General features: G+C 47.9%; 1 long non-coding RNA gene across 1 annotated transcript in view; it reads left to right on the top strand.

Moving 5' to 3' along the window:
* LOC125618537 overlaps window positions 1-7,402 on the top strand; it is a 28,404-nt gene extending 21,002 nt beyond the window's left edge. Inside the window, exons 2-4 of the long non-coding RNA XR_007349879.1 lie at window positions 2,766-2,774; window positions 6,719-6,725; window positions 7,371-7,402. This is a non-coding gene — a long non-coding RNA (uncharacterized LOC125618537). The remainder of the gene's footprint in view (window positions 1-2,765; window positions 2,775-6,718; window positions 6,726-7,370) is intronic.
* Window positions 7,403-11,241: the final 3,839 nt, after the last annotated feature.

Below are 11,241 nucleotides of genomic sequence, written 5' to 3'. Positions count from 1 at the left end.
TCAATAATTTCTGAAGGTCATGCCTCACCAGGTCCCAGTCACTATTATTAAGAAATCCTCCTGTCAGAAACCAAGGACAAGCCTGGGCAATAATTTCAACGAATTCGGTTGCAGTCTTAGTTTTTATTCCTGTTCCTTGTGTATTTAACAGCTCTTTAAGTTCGTTGGCCAGACGAACCTTCGCTGTTGAGTTACCCATGGTACGTACCCTGTCTCTTTAAATTATCTTTAAACCAATCCTCCCCCTTCTTTCTTAGAAGGTGAGCCCCGTCCGCTTACCCCTGCTTTCCGGATCTCGGTGGGACCTCCAATTGCCGCGTCCGGCCAAGGGAGCCGAGTCCGGCAAGGGACGGCGAGGTTAAAAGACACACAGGACACCAAGGTTCTTCATCCAGGAGTCAATACTCTTTATTGCTAACACACCTTTTTTATACCCCAAGCAGCAGAAGTGGAAAACTACCCAAAAGCAGGAGGGAGGGGGGAGAAATTTAGTTTCAACATCTATTATTGTCAGGTACCGAAACCTCCCTTAACAATAAGTCCATCAGACCAGAAAAGGTCAAGGCATTCCCGTGGGATACATATGTCTCAGACGGACAAGCAGGAACAGAAAAACCACAAGTTCGCCATGGCCTTGTGAGCTGGCCACACTGGCATGCAGAACAAACTAGTGGAGGTAGGGCTCCAGGGGCCAGGGTGGACCTGCTGCCAACAATTATGTCTCACCAATTATATGGTGCATGAGAGTGGGGCTTTTGTGTGTTCTTGTCAAGTTGTATCTCAGCCCCCAAACTAAGTCTGCTATAGAAGCACTGAACAAATCATTTCTTTATGCTGACTTTTATTTGATCCACCCCAGGGCATTTGAATGTTCTATTTTGGCGGAGGACAGCAGGGACTCATCCGGGACTCACTGGCACCCTGAAGGCAATGTGTGGGCCCAAATCTGGCAGCCTGGAGCTGAGTCCAGCCCAAGAATGTGTTTTCTTTAGTTCACTAGACATTTTAATAGAAATTAAATTGGTTGTCAACATTGAAAAATGGGAGATTTCATATTTTCAGAATCCAGATTTTCAGCTTCTCTGGAAAAATCCAAAGATCTCGCAATTCTGGGGCTGCATTCCTGCCTGGCAAGCCTCGGCAGGGTCAGAGCAGCGCAAGCCTCTGCTCCCCACCCTGTTCCTGACCTGCTTCCCTCAGGCACGTGTCCGGGACCAGCCCGGTCTCCTTGGCTTCCGTCTTTGTGTAGTAGTGAGATTAGTAACAAGAACTCTGATCTGGCATCAGGACCTGGGAGTTTCAGCTCCTCATCTGTGACAGAGATAAAGATGGTACCTATGTGGTTGGAGGGTGCTCATCAGAACCCCAGAGAACATCTGCAAAGGGACTGTGGTTTCAAAGCTCAGAACACCCTGAAGGGATCGGCATTCACAACACACCCACTCACATAAACACCTCATCAGAGCTGCCAGTGGCCCCGCCCAGGCCATCCTGCCTGGGGATCCCACCCAGACATCCCATGCAACATCGTCTGCCTCCCAGATCCCATCAGGCTCCCATGCAGACAGCGAGCTCAACGCCCTCTACCTTCAGCCTGTCCGAGGACCCCACCGGACCCAGCCCGCTTCCTGGCTCAGCTGGTCTACCAGCCGTCTCAGCAGCTGAGTCGTGGTCTGGGACAGGCTCGCTCCTCTGGCCACTGGCAGCTGTGCTAGCAAAGCCCTGCTGGTTAATGATAAGAGACAACCTGGATGGCAGGCAGGCAGGCAGGCCCTGGAGAGGACATGGGGCAGTGGCCCTCCCCCACCCCGACGGTGCCCACCCACACTGCCACTGGAGCCCAGTGTGGTTCCTGCCTGACACCAGGCAGACAGGAGTGTGGTGAGCTGGAGGCCATTCCCCTACCCAGGGCGGGTTTGGGGTGGGAATGCGGACTGTTCTTGGGAGCCTTCAGAAATGTGTGGGGAAGCCACAGGAATGCCCGAGGACAGGGAGCCGGAGGATCCAGAGCGCAAAGCTTCCATGTGCCACGTCTGTGGGCTCTGAATCCCGGCTTTGAGGAACCGTGTGGTTACTTGCGGACCCTGTTGCCCGAGGAGAGTCACTTAACTTTTCTGAGCCTGATTTTTCTCTTCTGTGAAGAGGAGACACTTTTTCCTATTTTCCAGTGTTATGAGACTTGCATGAGACCACGTGAGAATCATGTTATCGGTTCCATAGCTCCTGCTCTATGGCAGACAGGACCTAAATGCTCCACGTGCATCACCTCGACCCTTTCTCACACCAGCCCTACCTGTAAAATGAGTCATTATTATTTCCATTTTATGGATAGGAACACTGAGGCACAGAGAGATTCAGGAACTGCCTATGAAGTTATGGGTAGTAAGTAGAAGAGCAAGGATTTGAACCCAAGTAGTCTAGGTCTGGAGTTCAAGACCCCTGTAAGCTTTTGCAATGTCACTTCTCTAGAAAACAGCGTCAGGACAACACTAAAATCTAAAAAAAAAAAAAAAAAAAAAAAAAGGAATCTAAAAAAAAAAAAATCTGGGCACTTGATTCCCACGTGTGGCTGGGGAAAGGGGGATTTTTGAAATCTCCTCAGTAAAGGGTACAGTCAGGCTGTCCTAAACCTCTTGAGTCCCAGAGAGGTGTCTGCGTCCATGGGGAAGCTAGGACTAGCAGACAGGGAGAGTGGGGACCATCCAGAGGGCCAGTCCAGAGACTGAGCTCTGTGTGGGTGTCTGGGTCACAGGAAGCTCAGAGAGAAGTGCACAGTCTCTAGGAGGAGGTGGCCCCGGAGGTCGAGAGAAAGACTGGGTGTCACCCAGGTGCTGTGTGGCTGTGGTGGGACATGGGCCTTCCTGCTTTGTACACTGGTTCCTGAATGCCACCTGTCCCTCCAACAAATTCTGGAAGGAAGGTTCCACCATCAATTCCGCAGTCAGGGGCAGGATTCATGGTCCTTTAGGCCTTGTTAGCTTAGGAGTAGCTGAGTGGGCCCAGGCCCTGCCCCCTGTGCTCTGAACAGTAACCTATGACTTCAGTAATAGCCTTAGGGTTTTCCATGCTCTCCCGACAGCTCTCCTCCAGACAGCAGATAGCAGCTCAAGCTGGGTCTTGGGCTGGTGGCTGTGAGGAAGTGGACAACAGGAATGCCATCCTCCCTCCTGGGGAAGCTCCTCTGGTTTGGTTCTGTCAAACCCCCTCCTTACTTTGGGGAAGCAGCCAACTCAGGCTGGACTCTCCTGGGCTTCTTGGGTGGGTTTCTAGAAACTTCTTTCTGGTTCTGCCACCACTCAAGTAGGTCTCTTTTCTAGAACATAATCACATCTGTTCCTGGCTTCTCTCTTTCTGCTTCCCTAACAAGGTCAGAGGGGAAGAAGACATTTCTCACCTGAACTCAGGGGGCTCAGGATGTGAGCTGAACATGTCAGCACCCACCTTATATTTATTTTCTTTGTCCTCCAGTTACTTCTTCATGCTCACCATGCAAGTGAAGGGTAGGGACTGTGTCCTGTGTACATAGGTCTCCCTGTTACGTCCCAAAGGGCCAGTAAGGTCCTGGGCATACGATACCCATTTACTCAAACCCACTGTCTGGGTTAGGACATCAGTTCACATGCGTGACAGAAACCCAGAATAACAATATTTAAGAAAAGTCAAGATTTTGTCTCATATAAAAAGCTTGACAGGGCTGGGGTTGTAGCTCAGCGGTTGGGCATTTTCCTCGAATGCATGTGGCACTGGGTTCCATCCTCAGCACCACATAAAATAAATAAATAAATAAATAAATAAATAAAGCAAAGATACTGTGTCCATCTACAACTAAAAAAATGTTTTTTAAAGAAGAGAGAGAGAGAGAGAAAAAAAAACACCTTAACAGTCTGCTTCATAGAGTCCTGCAGTGCTGGGACCTCTCTATTACGTCATCCCTCTTCCCTTCTCTGCATGGCCTCATGGGACAGGCTTACCCTTTGCTGACTTCCCTGTTGGCAGGAAGTGAAGGACTATGGTGTGGGAGTAGCAAGGACCATCACAGTTCATAGCCCACTGGCCAGGCAAGCCAAAGGGTACGCCTAGCTGCAAGGGAGGCTGGGAAATATGGTTTTATTCTAAGAAGGCATATTTCAGGACCCAGCTGTAACCTACGTTATACTCACTAGCTGAAAAGTCTGAATTTATCCAAAAGATAAAGTCATGTGATGACATGAATCACATGCAGATTTCCTTAAAATAATCAGGCTCCAGGAATTATGATTCATTCATTCATTCCTTCATTCATCAAGCATTTCCTCCTCTATAAATGGGATTAGTAGTGCACCACAGGGGGAGATTCCGAGAACACTGAATGAGCTAACACCCAGGCAACCCTTAGACCAGAGCAGCACAGAGCCCACAGTGTCGTACCAGGGTTCACTTGTCCTCTTCTTCCTTGGCACCATCCAAGGTGCCATGGGGATTAGAGAGTTGACTCACACAAGAGTCCCACTGTCAAGGAGTTCATAATTTAATGCTTCCAAGAAATATGAATACAAAGAAAGTCCCTGCAGTTGTGGCTGCCCTTGCAGTGTGTACCTCTGAATCCCCTGGGGCCTCCTTCCTCACAATTTGGATCCGCTGGCTTGACGGCTGGGCTGGGACATCTGCAGTCCATTAAAAGCTGCACTGGAGATTCTGAGGACCTTCAGAGGCTCCCAATAGAATGCTGGGTGCCATATGGATGTGGGAGCCTTGAGGACAGGTTGACTGACTCTGTCTGGATGGGTCAGGGGAGGCTTCCCAGAAGAGGTGCCCCCTGAAAGGGAGGGTGGGCAACACCTTTCAGATGTATCAGCATACATTAAACTGATAAAATTGGGGTTGGGGGTGTAGGTCAGTAGTAGAGCATTTGCTATCATGGGTGAGGACTTGGATTTGATCCCCAGCTCCACCAAAAAAAAAAAAAAAAAAGGATTTTTTTTTTTTAATAGTGATGGCATTTTCCAGAACTTTCAAGAGTGAGTTAGTGCATAGGTTTGGGAGGTGAGGGTACTAGAGGATAGGGGAAAGATGACTGGAAATCAAGCACAGAAACTGGGCTGGGCTCAGCAGTCACTAACACTCCCTTTCACCCCAAACTCACCCACTGACATGCACAGACTAAAAGCCTGTATTGACTATGACACAGAGAGGTGGGGAGACAAGGGAGGATCGAGCTTACTGGGATGAATGAGCTCACTTTGGGACAAACGGATAAGGTTTTTCACATTCAACATCTGAGTGGAACTCTCCCATGGGCAGGTGGGTGTACAGGTGTGAAGTTCAGGTGAGATCTGTAGGCTGGCGACGCAGACTTGGGTGATCTGCAGGCTGGTGATAGCTGAAGCCATGGGAGTAGCTGGGACCAGCTAGAGGTGGCCTGTGAGGTAAGAGAGGCAGAGGGTCAGGCTGGAGAGTGACATACCCAGGAGACTTAGGTGTACTGCTTTCTCGCCCTGCAAGACAAAGCATGACGGTGAACTGTGAACTGGGACAATCCCAGCTGCTGCCCAAGGATAAATGAGGGAAGGAGGAGCTATGTGGTTGTCACTCCCCCAAGTTCAGGCACTTGTGTGATCATTTTGATGAGTCCTTGAAGCAGGTAGGAATTCACAACTTTCTAGCCGAGGAGTTGGCTGCCCTGGCAAGTTGGGGAGCCAGGAGCCCACAAACTAGAAGTGGACTCATGAGCTGGAAGTTCTCAGGGCACTCCCCTTCCTCTTTGGATGGGGTTTCTGAGAAATGCCTTATTCCAGCCAGCACAATGGGACCCAGAAGCACACCCACATTGCTGTGACAAGTCTCACACACACACACACACAACACAGTAAAGCTCAGGGTCCTCTCATCATCTCCCCACTTGCACTTTTAATATATCTATATGAAAAACTCGTGCAAAGGATGCAAATAAAATGTACTTAGCTAGGGATTGAACAGAGGGCCTCTTTTTTTTTTTTTTTTTTAAGAATAGAGTTATTTGAATTGGGGCTATCATAGAAAATACCGGACATATGGTCACCATATTAAAAGGCTGTGAGTCTTCGGGTGGGGTAGGAAAATTTTCTGAAGTAGTGACTTATGTTCCCTCCCAATATTTCCTTCTACTTTTTGACCTTCCTCCTCAAAGCCTCCGGGCAGAGCTGTATCAGCAGAGCAAAAATCTCCACCCAGTTTTCATCCCCTTGACTGCATCCTTCAGATTATATAAAAAAAAAAAAATTGGGAAGAAAAATACAACAATACCCGCTGCATGATTGGTATCTCCTAAAACTTGGGTGAATGGATAGAGAACTCAGACACTTATGAGTTTTGGAGAGGTGAGCCTTGACCCAATAACTGGGCTGAGCCCCAAGAGAGCCAAGGAACCCCAGGAAGACTTACACCCTCTGCACTAGACAGCAAATAGGAGACAACAGGGTCCCGGAGACAAGTGTTGCAGGGATGTTAAGGCAGGTACTAAACCATCAGGCAGAAATACACGTTTTCCCAGGAAATCATCTCTTGTTTGTCCCAGCATGTGATGGTGCCTCAGTATCATCATTAAGTGACAGAGAAGTAACAGAAAGAGCCACCAATCTAAAGGGACCACAGGATGGGAACAAGGGCAGCATCTCCCCCTCTGAGAGGTTCACTCACCAAGGCCAGGTGGGAGATGGAGGTCTCAGAGGATGTTTTTCAAACAGGTAACACTGAACATCAGAGTCTGAGTCTACCCCACAAATTTGACACAACCGTGGGAGAAGGGGGTTGATTCCTAAAATGAATGAGATTCTGCCAGCCCAGCTGACTGAAAAGTCCAAATAAAAATTTAATTTCTTAAAGAAAATTATAAAAAGTCACATTTCTTGTACACATGAGCTTGTGGATCAAGATCCATACATTTAAAATCATATATATGTATATAGATTACCAAATTGGCTTTTTAAAGAACTGGCACTTTTTTAGAAAATGTAAGTGAGGTAGTCACCGTACTACAAACCCAAGTCTTCCAAAAGAAGAAAATGTTATTCCAACCCCACTCTTTAAAAAAAAGAAAACAACAACAACAAAAAAAAAAAACCAGGAGAAAGGTCCACTGTAATGCTTGCAGTCATTTTCCAAACATTTCACACAAAAAAAAAGAAGAAGAAGAAAGAAAAGAAAAAGAAAAAATTCCCTTGAATCCAGTCATTCATTCAACTCAGGCAAATATGGAAAAACTGGAAGAGTGAGCAATGAAGAGAGAAGTCACCAGAACAGGGACTGGGGATGGAAAATGTTTTGCAATTTCACGGCCGTTGCCACCTCTGTTGGTGTAATAGGTCATGAATGCGGGTGTTTTGGTGCCTGCTGCTAAGGGGAGCCCAGCACAGACTCCAGACACAGCCTCCCTTGACCTTCATGCACTTAATGGAGCGCCACCTTGATGTCTGGAAGAGCTGCCTCACCCTGACTCCTCTGAAGGACCCCTGGTGAGTCCCGAGTACCCCTCCCGGCCCCCTCGACAATTTGTGAGGATGGAGCCATGGAACCTTCTGCCAACAGAGGCCTCCATGGGGACAGGCTGCAAAACGACTTGGAAATGTTCTTGCTGAGGAAGAGGGACCATGGCTGTCTGCTCACTGTCCCCACACCTCAGGAGGGAGAAAGGGGCTCTGGCTGCAGAAGGAGGGCACACTTCCAGATCACTGGACCATCACCCGCTAGTTCATGTCCCCAGGTAACCTAACCCTCAGGTGGAGGGTGTCAGTGGGACTTTTGGAGAGTAGCTCAGTTAACGCCCTCTCTCAGCTCGACCTTCTTCAGTGACTTCCCCATTCAAATGTGCCCACAGACATGCACACCCAGGCGTACGTGTTTAGTCTCCCCATCCTACAAAGAGTGCCTCAGGACCTCCAAGCCAGTTTTGTTCACTAAGCCTTGCCTTCAAGAATTTTCTGGGAGCCAGACATAGTGGCACATGCCTGTAATCCCAGCCACTTGGGAGGTTGAGGCAGGAGGATCACAGGTTCAAGTCCAGCCTCAGCAACTTAGTAAGGCCCTAAGCAACTTAGTGAGACCTGTCTCAAAACAAAAAAATAAAAAAGGATTGGGGATGTAGCTCAGTGGTTAAGCATGTCTGAGTGTAATCCCCAACAGTCCCTCACCCCACGAAAAAAAGAAAAAAAAATGTGTAGGTAGTATCTTTGCAGAAAGGGTGGAAATTCCATCGTGGGAAACAGTGATGCCATTCCTGTGTTTGGCAAATTCAGACACAGAGGTCATGGCTGCACGGAGCCAGTGGAAAAGAGAAGTTGCAGCAAGGGAGTCGGAAGGTTGGGGCTTCTTCACTCTCCTTATCCCAGTCCAGTTCCAATCCTAGACTCTCTGATTCCCAGACCTTCTGCTGAACCATCCTCCCCACCCTGTCCAACCCACCCAACTCCACACGGCCTCCCTCAGCTTCCAGGGAAATGGTGGGGTGATAGAGAGATCTAGACGACAAGTCTAGGGGAAGCCACCAGGGCTCCCCTGTCTCCAGAAGCCAATGGAAGGAGTGATAGAAAGAAGAAGAGAGCCAAGCTATTTCCCGGGGGGAAAGCTGGGTTCTTTGTCCAGTCCATCTGTGACCACTTGCCCAAACTATTGCTCCTGGAAATACCCCATGGGGTGTGAAAGCAGTGAGAAGAGATTAGTGACTCAGGGTAGGAGAGCCGTCGAAAATTTGGTGGAAGATTGAGTAGGAAACAGGCCTGGCTTTAAACAGGGCTGACTTCTCCAAATTGTCCCTCCCTACATGTGGTTTAGTCAAAGAAACTTGCCCACAAGATGCCCAGAGAGCAGGTGGTGGAGGGATATGTATTCTCTCAGAGACAATGGGTACGGTAGAAAAAGCCTCATAACAGGAATTAGGAAAGCCTGCTTAGTGGCAGAGGGACTTTGGTAATCGCCTGTGTTAGTCTGTTTGGGCTACCATAGCAAGACACCACAGACGTTCGTTTTCTCACAGTTCTGGAGACTGGAAATCTGAGAGCAGGTAACTACTTGCTGGGTTCTGGTGAGGGTCCTCTTCCTGGCCTGCAGATGCCCACCTCCCTGCTGGGAGCTCACATGGTCTTTCCTCAGTGCATGCATGTGGAGAAGTTCCCAACAATCCCATTGGATTAGGACCCTAACCTTTATCCAAATATAGTGACATGGGGAGTTAGGGATCTAACATATAAATGTGAGGTGAGGAGACAATTCAGTCCACAGCACACCATCTCTGAGTCTCAGTTTTGTCATCTTTATAATGTCTTATCCTCAACAGCACCTATCTGGGGGCTTTGCCTTTCCTCTTTCACTCCATTTCAGCTCCTACATAATGATAATCTAACTGGTCGCTTTCAGGGTCCTTCTCCCAAGCTATTCCGTTGAGACTCCTACTACCCCGTAAGGGAGGTGAGGGAGGTGTTAATGCACTGTACAGGTAATCATGCTGGACTATAGCTGCCTCAAAACCTAGTGGCTTAAAACACTTGTTAATGTATCTCTGGATTTTGTGGGTCAGAATTGGGACAAGGCTGGATGGTTCTTCTGCTCCATGTGGCTTTGTCTGAGGGCATTTCAGTGTTTGACTGATAAAGGCGGCTTTAGCCACAAGTTTCTCAGTGCTTCCAGAGACCTGGGAGGAAGCTGCAAACTTCCTTGAAATTTTCAGAACATCATCTGTGCCTCGCTCCACTGGTCAAGAAAGTCTCTAAGACCAACCCAGAGCTTCAAAGGAGGAGTAGCAGAGATACAATCTTCAATCAATCACATATCCTATATTAGTGCATTTGTGCTGTTGCTACTCTAATGGAATACCCCAGGAAGTCTACAAGGAAAAGAGGTTGACTGGGCTCTTTTCAACCCTGATTCAGCTCTAGGGTTGAGAGGTCTCTACAGGGGCTGGCCTTCTTGTGGGCAGACTCCTGAGGTGGCACGAAGCATCACATGGCAAGAGTGGGGTCTGTGTGGGGAGACTGTCTCTTTCCCTCTGCTTATAAAACCACCAGGATCCAGTCACTGGTTTTACTCTAATGATCTCATCTAACCCTGATCACTTCCCAAAGCCCCCACCTCTTAACCCTAGTTGGAGTAAGTTTTCACCCTCTTAATTTCTCATAAGAGCAATATATTTTAATCCATGAAGCCCTGGTGGGCACTCAAACTATAACCAAACCATAGCCATCCCCATTTTCCATTAGGAATAAGTTAGGCTCCTGGTGATGTGATTGTTTGGAGCACTTAGAGTTATTATATACTATATTCATTTCTTAAGGCTGCTCTAACAAATACCTGCAAGTTTAATAGCTTAAAACAACACTAATTCATCCTCTTATAGTTCTAGAGGTCAGGAATCTGAAATGTATCTTAGGAGAGAAATCAAAGTCACCACTGAACTACATTCCTTCTGAGGCTCTAGGGGAGAACTTGTTCCCTTGACTTTTCCAGCATCTGGAGACTGTCTGCATCCCTTGGCTTGTGGCCTCTTCCTCCGTCTTCAGGGTATCACGTCAACCTCTGTGTCCATCGTCACACCAACTCTCCCGCCTCCCTTTCATAAAGACTTTTGTGATTGCATCAGGTCCACCTGGATCACCTCTCCATCTCAGGGTCCTGAACTTCACCACATCTATAAAGTCCCTTTTGCCATGTAAGGCCACATATTCACAGGTTCTGGGGACCAGGACATGGACATTCCTTGGGAGCATTATTCTGTCTAGTGCAGATATTCAGATCTAGAGCACAGGTGTCTGGCTTCCTGCTCACGAGGTGCTTCCCATGACAATATGAGGAGAGGCCCTATCAGTTATCAATTGCCTCAAAAGCACAGCATAACTGACATCTCTAAACTGCCGGGTCTTAAAATCATAGGAGTTTATTCAGAGCATAACCCTGCAGATCAGCAGGCTTTGGCTAGGGTCACAGGGAAGTCACCTTCTCCCCACATGCCTCATAATCCCTCAGTGGGCTACCCCAGATGCATTTCATGGCAAAACCAGAGGTGCAAGAGCCCAGGAGAAATATGGGCTTTTGAAAACGTCTGCAACTGCTAATGCTCCATTGGTCAATTGAAATCATGTAGTTGGGACCGGAGTCAAGCTAAGAAGTCATAAGATTCCAAGAAAAAAAGTGTGAATACAGGGAGTGGTGAAAGATTGGGGCACTATATCATTTTCCTCTTTATCTCAGGCCCCTTATGACATGACTTTTAATTCCAGGTGTCAGTAAATACTAAGT

The sequence above is a fragment of the Marmota marmota genome, unplaced genomic scaffold, assembly GCF_001458135.2.
Source record: "Marmota marmota marmota unplaced genomic scaffold, marMar, whole genome shotgun sequence".
In the NCBI taxonomy this organism is placed as follows: domain Eukaryota; kingdom Metazoa; phylum Chordata; class Mammalia; order Rodentia; family Sciuridae; genus Marmota; species Marmota marmota.
The sequence above is the reverse complement of the archived record's forward strand: the minus strand, read 5'-3'. Positions and strand labels throughout refer to the sequence as shown.